At 53.8% G+C, this 15,794-nt stretch overlaps 1 long non-coding RNA gene across 2 annotated transcripts; it reads right to left on the bottom strand.

Moving 5' to 3' along the window:
* Window positions 1-1,267: 1,267 nt before the first annotated feature.
* LOC147598934 (uncharacterized) lies at window positions 1,268-14,852 on the bottom strand. Of its 2 annotated transcripts, XR_015260159.1 has the most exons (4): window positions 14,462-14,852; window positions 13,385-13,515; window positions 2,883-3,070; window positions 1,268-1,966 (listed from the first exon to the last, which is right to left on the bottom strand). It is a non-coding gene; the product is annotated as an uncharacterized LOC147598934 (long non-coding RNA). The 2 variants fall into 2 exon arrangements; XR_015260158.1 differs by lacking the exon at window positions 14,462-14,852 and having other exon boundaries at window positions 13,385-14,449.
* Between the last annotated feature and the right edge of the window lie 942 nt (window positions 14,853-15,794).

Genomic DNA, 15,794 nt, shown 5'->3' with positions numbered 1-15,794 from the left:
ATCCCCTTTCCCTCTTCCCCCCTGTGCCGCTCGGGAGGGGAAGGTGGTAGAGATAATGTTAAGCTTGGGAAGAGGGAGGGGTGGGGGGAGGTTATCTTGTTCCCTGTCTCATTCTCCTGCTTTGATTAATAAATGAATAGTTTTCCCCAAGTCAAGTCTGTTTTGCCCGTAAAGGTAACTTTAAGGATTTCTCCCTGTGCTGAACTCAGACCTCGAGCCTTTTTCTTACATTATCTCTCCCTGTTCCCTGGGAGGGTGGGGGGAGTGAGAGAGAGACTGCTGAGCTATGACATCCCACCATCCCCTTTCTAAACCCACAGTGGCAGAGAGGGAGTAGGGGCTGCTCCCCACCGCCCTAGGCAGGACGGGATGGGATTGCCCACAGCAGGAATTTGGGCAGCCCATGGGGTACCTACCATGGGATGCCAGCAGGGCTCCAGCAGCCAAACTGCTGCTGTGATGTGTGCTTGGCCCCGGGATGAGCAACAACCCAGGCTGGGTTGTCCATGTGCGAAGGACGCAGCCTTTCACCCTCAGCTCCAGCCCCATGCACAGAACCAGTCGCAAGGACAAACTCTTCCTGGACCAAGCCAGGGCCACCAGCACGTGGCAAAGCATTTGTCCCTCTGAAGTGGCCATCTGGGAGAAAGCGTCCTTCATCCCAGCAGAGCAGCAGGGAGCTGCAGCCTGACCCATTTCTGGCTGGGTCGACCTCTAAACTCAGCCGGCGGCCAGGCTGCTGCTGCTCACACAAGAACAAGGGCAGGAGGACTCCTCTGCGGGGTCACCAGGAGGGACACTGCTGTCACATGGGTACGTACACCTTTGGGGACAAGGATGGCTCGAGCAGTTTGACCAGGGCTCTGCTTAGTGTTTTATGCCTAGTGAATATCCGTCATGGCAAGTATTTGGCTAGTAGGGGTGGCTTTCATCTTTGCCATCTTCCCACCCACCTGGCTTTCAGCCCAGGTGACATTTGGGCAGGGGGGACGCCTCAATCCCCCACAGCCCACTCCATGTCTGGGCTCTCAGGCACCAGAGCAGGGTTGCCGAGGTGGATTTTCCGTGCAGGGAACAGGACTCTCATCCTCCTCGCGGGATGTGGTGGTGGCACCCAGCCCACCACAGGCAACTGCGATGCTGCTCCAGCCCCCCAGCAGCCCACCGCAGCCTTGACAATGTCCCCGCAGCTCAGTGTCACAAACCTCCAGTTTGATCTCCACACCACCAAAGTTACGATGTGGGGGCAAAGAAAGTCAAGATCACATTTTTTGTACAAAAAATGTTTATTTCTCCCTCTTTCGTACATACAAGGTCCTACCAAAGCGTCATTTGCCAAAGCTGCAAAGCCATGAGAAAAGGCTTTGTATTAAGGGAGTCATCACAAGAAAATAAAAGCTCTCATGCACAGCTCCAGGCTGGCACGGGTACAGCTCACCTATCCTGATTTCTCTTTCATTTTGCAGCTTTCTGAGGTTGCTAAATGCAACCACGGGCATTTGGCCGTGCAAAGGCAACTCCTCCCTGCAGTCACCAGCCCACAACCACCCTGATGTGAGGGTGGCAGGTTTTGGCCCCTCAAGGAGCCCTCTGATGCTCCAGGCATTGAGAAGGCAGAAGGACCTTAATTGTCCTACCTGCCCTTCTTGATTCCCTCATCCCTTCCTGTGGACGAGGAGCTGGTGGATGCCAGGGGAAGGGGTCAAGCCTGGCTTCTGTGGGGGTCCTGGTTCACCCAGATTTGAGCACGGATGACTGCGGTCAGTACCATCCTGCCTGACCAGCTGCTTGAGGCTGAACTGCAGCATCTCCTCTCTCGTCCTACAATCAGCGTTTTTTTCTCTCTCAAGCACAAACCTCTCGCACACAGGCACGTCTCTACCTCTTCCCAAGGGCCCCTCGGCAGCCGCTCGCTGTTCTTCTCTCCGGTTCATGCACCGCTGGGTTTGTGTGCTGAGCCAAGCACCTGGAAGGAGAGCGAGATAACAGACACGGAGTCTATTGAAGGAGGGAGCAGGCATCGTGCCCGGCACAAAGACCCCTGCCGAGCACAGCCACCGCTGTGAGGGGACTGGCGGCCGTGCCACGTGTGGCACCGGGCTGACCTGGCACAGGGGCGCGCGCTCTCCTCAGCGCTCCCGGGTTTTTATCAGCGCTTCCAAGCCGGGATGGGATAACAAGCCCCAGAAACATCCAAAATTTTTTTAAAAAATGGGCTTGTGTTATTATTGAACATAAAAGTGCATTTAAACCACAAGCTGTAAGGTCTCAGTGTGACCTATTTTCAGGGGCAGGAGAGACCAGTGCTCCCAGTAGCGCTCAGGCAGGCACAGGCACTGCAGGAAAGAGTCTGCCCTGTGCTGGATGGCCCCGGTCGTGCTGAAAGGCCGCCAGAGCCTGCCTGTGTGGCTCGCCCAGATCGGAGTGGGCCAAGCTGCCTTCTCTCTGTGAGCATTCCCAGCCACCCTATTCCCTTCTCCACCCTCCTGGCACCCCAGCTCCTGCCTGGGCTGGGATCAGCCTGCCTCCTCCCGCAGGGATGCAATGGCAGCCAAGCTGTCCAATCCCAGACGATGCTGGTATGGATCACTCCATTACTTTAACGTTACAAATAAGTTAAATTAGAACAAGAAAACAACTCAATTCCTAGAAACTGCAAGCTGAGGCAGGGCCATTCCCACCATAAACAACTGCACCAAGAGCCAGCACCGTCCCTGCCTTTCCACTCAGCCTGCCCCAGCACAAGAACTGCAGACGATGTTCCTCGCCTCGCCTGAAGCCTTTGACCCTTCAGTTGTCTACAGGGGCAGACCAAAGATTGGACAGGAGAGCTAAAAATGACACAAAAACTGGCACAAAGAGTAAGAAGAAAAATAAATTACCCTTCATAGCCATGCACAGATCCCAGAGTGAAGCCTTATTTTACTTACTGGAAGCTCTCGCAGGTCCAGCAGTTTTCTGCCTTTGTCCATGAGCAACATCTAGCTCAAGCAGCTGATGATCTCCACGGTTTCCTCAAGGATGCCTCCATCTGTTGTCATCTTGCTGGCTTTGCTGGTCTTGGTTGGTTCTGAAAACAAGGTGTTAAAAAAAAAACCGGGGGCAGGAGCACCTCCAGGGCAGCTCTAGTACAGACCCCCTTCCTCAGGGGCAGTGGTTGGCTGGGCTGGAGGAGCTACCCAACCTCAGGACATTGGGGAACGGAGAGGTTCCCACCATGGGGTCCAGGGCTGCAGAATGCACCACGTTAAGGGTTCAGGCCTCTGCCCGTCTTCACCCCAACTCCAGACCACCAGCATAGCTCCTCTATGGGCACCACCATGACCCAAACAGGATTCCACGCCTCAGAGCACAACCTCCTTCAGAGGCCTCCATGCACTCCAGGGGCAGGACAGCAGCACTGAGGGTACTGCCTGCCAGGCTTTTAGGGGTTTGTGTTGGCAGAGCATTACGGCTCCCCGAATCCCCCAACACTCCACACTTTGGCCTTATCCATCTGGATCCCTGGATCCCAACAGCAAGGCCCAGATGGCACCTACCCTCGAGAAGCCGTTATAGCCTAAAGCCTGAGCTCATCCAGATCGTGACGCTGCGCTCAAGCCAGCAGCCCTGAATTAGAGCCACTGCTGAGCACCGTTACTGGCATCGCCGCAGGTCTGGCACGCTGGGATGGGCACCGGCACAGCCACGCAGCACTGCCTGCACAACCTTCTGCCTTCAGTATCTCAAAATATGTTGTGGTTTTTTTTTTTTTTTTTACGATTGGGAGGGGATGGTAGAAGGGAGGAGACAGGTTCAGGAATACAAAGCAGCAGCTGAATTACTGCCCAGACGCTGCAGGCATGAGAAATTAACTCTTTCAGGACCGAAAATCCTTCATGCGCTCACCCTAGCTTCTGAAATACCAAGGGCAGGCACACGAAACCACACAGAGAAGACAAACTCTAGGCTCCTGTGTGGGATTTAAAAGCTTTTTGAAGACTCTGCTAAATAGCTATCATGAACTCAGCACCCCTCTCACACTCTCTCCGCACCCTGGAGCACCCCTGAAACCATCCCTCACTTCTTCTTGCCGTGTCTGCCTCTCCCTGCCCTGCTCCCCATCCACAGCCCCAAACAGTGTCCGTTTCCCCAGTGGCACAGCGGGCAGGAGACACCACTTATGGGTCTGTCCCTCACCCCCAAACCAGAAAAGCAAGAGAAGCATGGGCTGAGCACCAGAGATGGCTAGGACAGCACTTCTGCCCCGTGCACAACAGAGTGCAGAGTCTGTCTGGGACAGGACCAACAGCCTCCAAACCCAGACATCAACCGTCTCCCATCCCCTTCCAGCTCTGCTGGTGCTGGCTGGGCATTTTGGTGCTGGACCCTGGTGTGTGGACCCTGGCTGGGTCAGGCCCTTCGGGTGGTCTCGGGTTCCTGCTGCCGGGTTGTGTGAGATCTGCTCGCCCATCTCGGTCCGTCAGCGAGCGAGGATGAAGCATTCAGTTTGCGCAGACAACACAGGGAGCATTCAGAGCTGCCAGGCTTTGTGCACAGATCCCCTCAGGGCTACAGCAGAAAGGAGCAGGGGGGGTGAGAGATGTCCCCCCAGCTGCCAGTTGGACCGTAGCATAGCTAGAGAGAGCTGAAAACAAGCAGGAGCCTGTACTCAATGCACTTCTTGTCTTCTTCATCCCTCAGCAAAGCCTCTCCACGTCCCCCAACCCCTCTCCCAAGCCCCAACGCACAGAAGCTTCTCGCTCCTTCGGCCAGAGTTGTCCTCCCCCCACTGCCCAGCTCCCCCCAACCCAACTTCCTTCCCAACACACAGCACAACCCCAGCTGACCGCTCCCTCCCTCCTCTCCACCTCTGCTCCTTACAGCTCCTGAATAAGCCCTCACGCCCCCACTGCCGCTCTCTTCTCTTTCCCAGCCGGTGAATTTGCTCACATCCGCCCACCTTTTTCTTCCGTAAATGTATCTCGTTGCTTTTTTTAACCCGTGTAAGCCATAAGCATCCGCAACATCCTGTGAAGAGGAGGGCTGTGAAATGACAACCTGGCATTTAAGCCTGTCCCTCCGAGCTTCATTCAAGCTCTTGTGGAAGAGACATCTCATTTATAATTCCATACACCACCTTCATGCCCCCTTTTCTGGATGAAGCAGCCCCAGGCATCCTTGTTGCCTCCCTCCATACATTATTTAGCTTACAATGTCCCTCCTCAGGCAGAGGAACCTGAACTGCAGGCACATTTAAAACAAAATAAAAAAAAAAAAAGCCACTGCTGTGGTTGCTTTTCCTTCCTCTCCTTCCTTTCCCAGGGATTTCTAGATTTGGGGATTTGGGGTTTTAGCTGTGGCAGAGCACTGGGCTGACATTGCCATGGACACCCCATAAACCCCGTGCTTCGCTTCAAGGGGCAACGGTCAGCTTGGAGGGGCCCCCTACTCACAAAAAGGGTGAGGCACACAGGGCAAGACAACCCCTTTGAGATCCCACCAAGCATCTAAGTGAGGTCATCCTTCACAGTCTTTTTTTCTTTTTTTTTTCCTACTGAAATATTGTCAGAAATATTCCTACTATTCCCAGTGTTCCTGATGGATTTTCTTTCCTGTTCTTTAGCCTGTTAAATAAAGGGTTAGCAGTCTCATCCCACGGGAGCATAGCTTTAGGAGACTGCAAGAGACCTCTTTGGAAATCTAGGTGGGCTTTATCAGCTGGCTTCTCTTGCCATCATCACCATCAGCAGGACAACAGGAAAACACTGGAGCTATGGAACATTAATAGAATTTTGGGCAATGAGTAATTATGGCTTGGCCAAGGGATCTCTGGGCTGGAAACCCACGCCCAGAGACGCCGGTTTTGGTCTTCCCCAGCAGACCCGATTTGAGATTGCAGTGGCTCTACGGGGGGCTGGCAAAACATTTCAGAAAGGCTCAGAAATCACTTCCTCCTCCCACAGCAGACCCTGATTTTTGCCGTGGCAAGGTTGCAACCTGCCCTGCTCCCCTGGCTCAGTTTGTGGTCAGCATCACCTGGGTTAAAGACTGGGTTATAAATGGTTTAACTGGGTTAAAGCACATTCCTCCCTCCCGCAAACCGAGCAGTGGGCCAAGGGGTAACGCGTCTGGCTCTGTACATGACAGCTTCATCCTGTGTGAGGAAGAAGAATCCCTGTGCAGCCAGCCCAGCTCAGCCCTTGCTCTCTTTCCTTCGGGCACCCAGGCAAGCAGCGAACTCAGGGCGAGAGGGATGGGTTCACAATGGATTTTCTGCCTTCGCTTTGCTGCGTGGGGGGGAGCAGCTGGCACACGGGTGATGTTGAGGCGACTGAAAAGGACACCGATTGAGTCACTTCAACCACAAACCAATTCTGAATCATCTGGCTGAAGCTCTGAGGGTAGGACAAGCACCGAGCCAGGCTGGAGGAGGACACGGAGCTATTGTGTCTCTGAGCTGGCTGCAGCACCCCCCTTTCGCTGACCTCGCTCCCTCACAATGGGTGCTTTAAGCTGTCAAGCAGAAGCCCAGTGGCTTTTCCCATTCCTTTACAGTCTAGGGATGGAGCTGCTCGTGTCTGAATAGACACAGCTGCCTGGGCAGGACGGGAGTCGAAGATCAGAGCTGACATGGCTCACATGCTGAGCTCCCGTCTTTCCTCGGCAGCTGTGACAGGGGATGGAGAAATGTCCTGACAACTGCTGGTGGGGGGATGGAGAAGCTTAGGAGAGCTGCTGGGGAACTGCAAAGCATCAGGCAGGAGGAGGACTTGGAGAAGCACCAGCTCTGGCAGGATGTGCTGCAAACATGGGCTCTTGGAGCACCATATGGCTTGTGACCTGGTGTGGGTTAACACTGGTGGGCAGCTCAGCACCACACAGCCGCTCACTCACTCACCCCCAGCGGGATGGGGGGCAGAACCGGAACGGTAAGGGCTGAGGAGAAGCTGGTTGAACAGGTAAAGCAAAATAAGGAACTCATTCACCGCTTCCCATCGGCAGGCAGGTGTTCAGCCATTCAGCGGCGGGCGGTGTGAGGCTGCCCACCGAGGCAACACCATGACAGGACCACACAGATACTGCACTGTACTGAGATCACCTTCTGAAATGAGAAAAAGAAAAAAAAAAAGGGGGAAAACCCAGAGAGCAGGGAAAGGACATCCCAGGGTGACAGGCAGAGTTCAGGCTCCTGTGCCTGGTGTCCTCCCCGTGAGCGTGGCACAAGGGGAGCCCTCTTGGCGCGTGCACCCTCAGGCAGTGAGTCAGGGCCCCTTGTTTTGCAGGTGTGGAAAGGGAAATCCTCCCCCTCCGAGGGAAGCTGGGGCTGAAACGGCTGCGAAGGCAGGAAGCATCCCCTCAGGGTTTCGATTACAGCAGAAGAGCTTCCTGCGACCAGGGCACACGGTGCTCCTCTGGGAAAGGGCCAAAGGGGTGAAACCAAGCTGGGGAGATGTCAATAGGACACAGGGCACACTGTCACCAACAGCTGAGGTGGTGTTCCCCTTTTTTTTTTTTTTTTTCCTCTTTTCAGAAGCACACGTGGTGCTGTGGGCATACATACCAGCTCCTCCTCCTATATTTGAGACAGAAAAGTTGTAGCTTCATCTCTTGTACATCTCTACTCTGATTTTCTTTTTCCAAATGCTTGGCCAAGAGATCTTCCTCCCCGACTCTTCTGGCCTGGTTACCAGCTTGCGGCCACTTCCGTGGCACAGATCTAACACCACGTGTCCTCACTCTCACTTTGGGTCCTGTTTTTCTCTGCTTTCTTTTCCACCCTGAGTGTATCACACCCCCTCTACCCAGAATCTCCCTACAGCGACCACTTTCAGCAGCACATAAGCTGCTCTAACATCTCTTCACACTGTTCCCCTCAAAACCTGTCGTTTCTGAACCTGCTTCCAAGCTGTCTCCTTTTCTAAACCCTCTTGATCTCTCTTCCTTCTGCCCCTAACATGGCACAAGCCCCGTCTCTCTATCTTTTCATGTAGCTGCTGGCACGTGGGGGTATCGCCATGCATCCCACTACCACTTTGACTCTTTCCATCTCTTTGCAAGTCTTTCTGGCAGAGGTGTAACTGTCCTGTCTTGACCACACTCACACACATTAAAGGTGTGATTCTGCTTCCTCAACCTGGAAGAAGACTTTTCAGAAGGGCTTGTTGTGTTAGGATGAGGGGTAATGGTTTTAAAATAGAAGGAGGCAGATTCAGCCTGGACATAACAAAAATCTTTCACGCTGAGGGTGGTAGAACACGGGCCCAGGTTGCCCAGAGAGGTGGTGGATGCCCCATCCCTGGAAACATTCCAGGCCAGGTTGGCCGGGGCTGTGAGCAACCTGATCTGGTTGGAGATGTCCCTGCTCCTTGCAGGGGGGTTGGACTGGATGGCCTTTAAAGGTCCCTTCGCACCCAAACCACTCTGCGATTCTAAGAAAATGTCTGGCATTCCAGTCCACATCACTGGGTGCTGTGGAAGCCAGGACTAATGGAGGGGTGGAGAAGCTGTTTTGGTTACGGAATAAAAGGACGTAACACGTCAGCAACTGCAGCAATACCAGCTGGTTTGTGGGTACGTGAACCATGCCATGGTTTCCTGGATAGCTGAGAGGAAGGAACAAACACCAAGCAGTAACAGTAGGCATCAATTTTTCCTTCCCTTCCCAGCCCTGGAGCTCCCTGCCAGATGGAGCACAGAGGTGGCACAGCCCGGCGAGCAGCACCTACACTGTCACGCTCCCCTGGTCTGGCAGGACAGGCCTGCAAACCTTTCTGCAAAACATCCATCACTCTGGCTCCGTTAGCTGCCTGCCAAGAAAACACAGGACCCTGTGACACCCAGAACAAAGCCCAGCACCTGGACTCTTCACGGAGGCTTTGTGAGTAACAGCCTCACACTCTGCCACAGAAAACAGCATCTTTTGCCTCTTGTATCATGGAAAAGGACGATAAATAGTCCACGTCCTGTTCCTCCATGCCTCTTAGGTATGGGGTAAAATCTGGTGGTTTTCTCTTCCCTCTGTATATGCTCCAAGGGAACGTTTTCATGCCCTGTGGGTACGATAGGGGGTGGGGAAGGCATCCACCTCCCCCTGTCTGGATGGAAGTGAATGGATTAGGACTCAGCCTGCCTGGCAACACCTTCCCCCTGGAGAGGAGGGAGCAAGGATGGCTCCGCCAGGATTTTGGAGCGTGTTGTCTAAAACCCTTTCACTTCCTCAGAGACCCCAGCTGTTGGGTTATTTGCCTCTCTGGCTCCTCCGTTGATCTCCCGCGGGGTCTTCTCCCTCTCTGTTTGGCTGGGTTGTCTCCTTGCTCTTCTCCAATGAGCATCCCGGGTTGCTAATGCCACCCTGCCCTCTAATCTCCCTTTCACTCTCGTGATGGTGCTCAGGCTGCTAAGGAGATTAGCCTGGCCTCAGCTGCTCGCCCTCCCTAGCAACAGGGATGTCACAGCCATGTGCAGGCGTGACACATGCGGTGCCACCACCCCAGTGGCAGCGCAGCTCCGGTGCCCTCTCCTGTCCAGCCACAGACCCGGAGGAGCTGCCCGAGCCGCAGCGTAGAATGAGATGTGCTGGGACCAGGCATTGGTAAGACAGTTCTGTCCCCCTCCCCACCAAACTTGGAACCTAGGAGAACTGCACCTGTCCTCACCTCGTGTTCCCTCTTCTTTGTGTGGGAATCTCCCACGCTTGGAAACGAGAGGGCTGGGACACCCTGGCACCCCCTCTTGTGCTCCAACAGCACAGGAGCAGGTTTTAAAAGGCCATGAAAGTCCCAATCATAAATAAAACTGCATTCCTGCTGCCCCTGCCAAGCCGGGCGGAGGTGGCTAGGGGCTGCTCGGCCCCTGCGCATCCTCCCTCGGCCATCGGCGCGGCACCGAGGCGGTTAACGCCGAGCGGAGGGGCTCTCTGCGGATCTCCGTTTCCGTGACAACAGCTCCGGATGAAACCCAGAGCTGGAAAATCCCATTAAACATCTGCGAGACCCTGCCCGTGCTGCCACCTGCCGGCAACCCCCCACTCGCCACATCGCCCACGCCGGGGGTGTCCGGCACCCCAAAAACACGGCTAAGGGGAGCAGGGACTGCACTAGCCTGCTGGGGAAGAAGCCTAGGGCACGAAGCTTGGCTACCAGACCTGGCTTTTGGGCTAGAGAAGGGAGCCTGTGAGAATTGAGGGTGTGAATATACACCCAATGAGTCACCAGAGCCTTGTGGGGGCTGCTAGGAGGGACACAACACCCATCACTGTGATTTTGGCTGGCAGAGATGCTCTTTTCAAAGCAAACCAGTCCAAATTCACCCATGGGGGCTCTCAGAAGTTTTGAGTGACAGCAGCAAGTCACCGGTATCCTTTAGGGCTTTCTGGTTGTGCCAAGCCCAAGTGAGGGTCTGGGCTGCTGCGAAGGGTCTCCGAGAATAAGACAGGGTGTTGGCCCAACGGGGACTTCAGACCGAACTCAGCCCAAGCCAGACAACAGGACTGGAAGGCTGAGGAAGGATGCTGGGGTACTGATAGCTGGGGTCCCTGCCTCACCTCTGTGCTTCATTTACTTCCCTCCAGCTTTAGCATACTCAAGGACTTCTAAACACCCTTTCCACTTTAGTTCAGGCTTTTCCCTCTCTGTGCTTCCACCACTGCCTGCAATAGGACAACGCATCAGGAGAAGGTGAGGAGGAAGGCAGGGACACATTGAAGGTGATGCTCCTGATGGCAGGGCTCAACCAGCGTGTTCCTGCTGCGGGCAAGAAAAGCAGCGTCAAGTTCAGTCTGGCATGACACGAAGGGCTCCCTGGGTACTGGGCAAACAGGGCTGTGACACTCAGGAGTCACTACTCCTTACAGAGGAAGTGGTCCAGGAGAGAACGGGCACCATCCCTCAGGGGAAGCCCAAAGAGCAGCCACAGGGTCAAGCATTCCCATGTGACTGTTACTGGGGCTCAGGGACCTTAAATGCCAGAATCTGGACACACAGGGTGCAGGCTTATTATAATACAGCTTATTACACAATATCTAATAACATATAAGCCATAAATATATATAAAACAATATGTAAGCCTTATTATACACTAAGGCTCCTGCATCTGAAGCTGACTGTGGGACTGCTGAGCTGCAGCTGCTTGTGGGATCTTCCCCTGAGCTGTACCTCAAGCGGTTCTCCTGCATTTCTGGGTTCAGAGGTGCCGAAGCTGCAGCTTTTCCTTCCATTTCAAGCGCTGCTGAGTCACTGGAAACCTGGGAAAAAGCCTCTCCTCTGCTTGGGGAAGGACGGGGCAGGGAGCAAACAGTGCCTTCTTCACGCCCCCTCCCCCCGCCCCCCATCATCTAACTCCATCGCTGGGTATGGGAGGGAAAACAGTCACAGGGATTTGTAGCAGCAGGAGCCCTGGAAACTCTGGCATCTGCAGGAGTCAGGGGAATCCAAAGGGGCCAGGGATGAAAGCTGACACAGAAAGAAAACACTCTTTTTGAGCTACAATTGCTGGCACAGCTGCCGGCCAGACCCCCCTTCTGAAAACCGAAACATGCCAGCAAGGGGATGGAAATCATTAACTTGTTCGTTTGGGTGATTTAACCGTTTCCATCACCCCCTGCCCCTTAAATGAGCGCAGACTTCTTCAGATTTCCAGCACCCCCATGCTGCAGTGCCTGGGGCTCCCTTAGAGCAGCGGGCAGGGGTTGAGAGAACCGCTAACGAAGAAGGACTCCCTCTCCCCTCCTCCTCAAATGCTTATCAAGACAGAGGCCATGGGCACACAGCTTTTCTGCAAGAGATGATGTCCAGGAAAGAAGCCAAACAGCACCCAGGAGAGACCCGGGGCAGCCTGATGCTCCTTTCAAAGCACGGAGGCTCGGAAAGCCCACAGCCTCAGAAAGGAATAGAAAAAAAAAAAAGCCTCAAGTCTTGCAAATTAAACAGTTGGCTGAAAATGGCAGAGTGACCTAGGAACGATACTGAGGCAGGGAGGGGACCTCCCTCAAGAGGAGCTGAGACACAGCCCTGCCAGTCCCCGAACATGCGTTTAGCTGGGGGAAGCCAAGCCCTCGAGGGTCCTGGGCTCGGCCGCAGCGACAGCGTGGGCCCACAGCCTTATGTACGTGCTCTGGATCAGGACCGCTGCGTCAGAGGCAGCGGAGCAGCGGGGGGGAGGAATGCGAGAGCTCGCACAGCATCTCGTGGTGGGAGTTCAAGCTGCCAGGAGAAGGGGATGCGTTTCAGGAAACCCAGAGAGGCAGGAAATCAAGGGAGAGGGCCAGTAATTGAGGCCATATGTTGGAAGCAAAGAATGCATCTGGTAGCAGGGAGCAGACCGAGGGAGAAAGCCCACGCTGTGGGGACAGCACAGCGCTGGCAGAGTCACGTTAACCTCCCGGACCAGGCAGAAAGCTGAATTCAAACGAACCACAACCGCTGAGACGGGTCACTGGTGTGGGCTCTCAGGTCTGCCCCTGTGGTACCTGCAGCTCAGGGGACTTCCAGCTTTAAACTCATTAATGTCCTAATGTAACAGTTAATGTTGCAAAAAGATAAAAGGAAATGGCTGTTTTATTACAAAGTGACAGGGTTAGATGTACATGTAGGGAGCTGGGAAGGAAAGTAGACACCAGTAACATCAGTACATGGTTTGCCACTCATCACGTGGTGCCAGGAGGGATGGCAGGTCCGCTCCGCTCTCAGAGCGGCTTTGGTGCAGGAGTACCTGCTATTGCAGGACTCGCTTACCCAGAGGTAAGGGCACAGGCAGGGTGATAAACGAGGAACCGGAGTCTGCACGATCACCGCAAGGTTATCCCGCGGAGCTGCGCCTGGTTTAGGTGCTCCCAGGTTCAGGCTACAGCGCTAGGAAAGCTCATGCAACTGTTTACGGCCTCTCTTCCCCCTTTGAAAACACATTTGCACAGAAATCTGAACCATATCTGGTTGGAAGAGAGAAGCCTAATGCCAGGCTCCTGCGCTGGCAGAGCACAGCATCACGGTTTGGGAAGCAGTGAGAAGAGCTCTGACACGAATACCCACTCAGCCTCCCAAGGAAACAAGGGAGGAGATGGAACACAGAACTACAGCGCTGAATGGTTTTTGGTGTGCCACACAAATTGCTGTGTTTTATGTCAGCAAAAAGCCTCTCAGGAAGGCCCTCAGGGTTGGCAAGGTTTCCTGCACCTTTGCACATCACTGAAGGTCCACTACTTGTCCAACACCTGCGTTAAAGCTCTGCAGGCAAACCCACAAATGGCTGCTCTCAGGACCTACCCTCTCAGTGAAGATCACTCACGCTACCCTCGGTCCCTGGGAACCCAACTCCACAGCATTTCTCTCCCTGCACACATCACCAGTAGTGCTCTGCAGCCAGCCCAAACCTTCAGCTGTCCCAAACACCCAATTTCACCTCATACCTGCATTTGTGCCTATCAGCTGCTCTCTCTGCTGCCGTCGCTCCCGGTGTTCCTTCTCTGTCTTCTCCTTCCCCAGCTTTGCTCAGCGTATCATCTGTTTCATGCTGCTTCTGATTCTCCCTGGCAGCTTGCTGTAAAACAGGAGAAGCAGCTGCTTAGGGGGAGCAGGATGGAGGAGGGAGGGGGGGGAATGCACAAAAGCAGATAACATCCCTCTTTGGAAGAAGCATGGCAGATCTGAGCAGTGAAGGAAATGGTTAAGAGGAGGAAAGGGCGTCTCGCTCACCAGAAACAGGTTTCTGAAGTTACCCAGTTCTGTGAAGAAGCTATCAGCTGTCATTCTCTAGAGGTCAAACTGGCCCAGTACCACACAGAGGCCCTCTGTGTTTGAGTACATCATTTGCCAGATTTCGTACTGTGTCCTGGCATCCTTAAAACTGTGAAACCCAGAAGCCAAGGATCCCAGAAACTCCAGAAACGCTGTCAGGTAACTCACTTTTAGATAAGAACTGAACAGAGCAGCAATCCCTTTACCCAAAGCTGTCAAGGAGGCTTAAAATGACTGCTGCTGAGGGCAAAATGCATCCCTGCAGTGCTGCAAGAGCCCCTGCAGCTGCAGAGGAACGCTCCGTGGTCCACACCGTGACAGAAATGCCTTTTCCCGCATGCCAGACCCTTCTGCTCTTTCCCTCTCCAAGCTTTGCCCAGAGCCACGAATCCCTTCTGCTGTAGCTCATATCCACTTAGAAACATTTTTCTTCCTAAAAGCAACAGGATATTGTCATTTTTTCCCCCCCATTAATTTGTCACTCTTATCTGTGTTGGCTGGAAAGTTCTGCATATTACATTGCACACTCAAAATCTGTCCCTTTGTCATGTTGAAACTTTTCTTCAAGCTCTCAGCAGATACTTAAAAAAAAAAAAAAAAAAAAAGATGACAACATAAAAATAGAGAAGGACATTCCTAAAATATTTGCTTTAAGCAGGAGCACAGTTTCTACCCTGCAACCACCATCAGGACTCCAGACGTAACCCAAGAACCCCTTTGACAACCTCACTGCCAGAAGCGTGGCTCACCCCTGTGAAAATCACCCCCATGCACTGACAGTTGCTCCAGGTAACCCCTCCATGCTCCCTCCACAGCAGATTTCCCAGGAAATACGGTCCTTTCTGCTCCTGGACGGTGCGTGCGCTCAGGCCAAGGGCGAAGCTCGCTCGTCCATACTCTGGTGTGCTTTTCACAGAGGGCAGAGCTCCATGATGTGAATACAAACCCAGTTACACCAAGCCAGCGCCAAGGCTGTCCCCTCTACTTTGGTTTTTTGAGTATTTTGGCAACAGATGGGACACGACAGGGAAGGTCTGCATCCTTCCACGATCCCCAGTCTCTAAAATGAGATAAAAAGGTGACTTTGGACCTGTCAGAGCTGTTTAAAGCTGGACAGCCCCAGAGAAGAGAGCAAAGACACTATGGTTTTAAAATAGAGAGAGGCAGATTTAGACCAGACATAAGGAAAAAATTTTTTACCCTGAGGGTGGTGGAGCACTGGCCCAGGTTGCCCAGAGAGGTGGTGGATGCCCCATCCCCGAAAACATTCCAGGCCAGGTTGGCCGGGGCTCTGAGCAACCTGATCTGGTTGGAGATGTCCCTGCTCCTTGCAGGGGGGTTGGACTGGGTGGGCTTTGAAGGTCCCTTCCAACCCAAACCGTTCTGTGATTCTATGAAGCGACCTGTCCAGCAGCCTGGGATAAGGGATGGGACAGAGCCATACTGGAGATGTTACCGGATGTCAGAAGGCAGCTTATTAGCTGAGGGTCGATATCGGATCAATGTAAGACAGAGCAGAGCGCTGGGGGGTGGCAGTCAGGCACTCAGCTTTCATCCCCCGTTCAAGGGACGGATACATCTGCAGCCCGCATCCTGCGGCTGCCTCTGGCTTTCCTTCCTCCCTGGCCACTGACTCAGCACCGCCAGCCTTTTATCACCGGACAAAACAATAGGTAGCCTTCCTTCCAGGCATCGCATCCGCTTGTTTCATTGATTTTTCTTTCCTTCGCCAGCCTGCGCAGCGCAGCACAGCCACGGCTTTAATAGGGAGAAGGCTTCTGCTGTAACACCACAAATAAAGCATCTTCGGTATGCAGCCTCAGGCTTTGCAGCCACAGCAACGAGCCAAAACTGTTTTTGTTCAGAGTAGCTGAGACCCAAAGCTCTGTCCCCAAGGCCCAGCAAACGCCTCGCCTTCACCGGGAGCACTTCTGATCACAGGACTTTGTGTCTGGGAGCCGGTCATGAGAAAAACCAGTCAGGAAAACAGGACTGCACAGCAAGTGTTGAAAGCCTGGCCAGCAGGTATCTCCAGGTACTGGAAATCCTCTGGATGTATTTCCCAACCACCCACACGCAAGT

Source organism: Chlamydotis macqueenii, chromosome 14 (assembly GCF_036417535.1).
Source record: "Chlamydotis macqueenii isolate bChlMac1 chromosome 14, bChlMac1.mat, whole genome shotgun sequence".
In the NCBI taxonomy this organism is placed as follows: domain Eukaryota; kingdom Metazoa; phylum Chordata; class Aves; order Otidiformes; family Otididae; genus Chlamydotis; species Chlamydotis macqueenii.
This window is presented reverse-complemented; position numbering and strand designations above follow the sequence as displayed.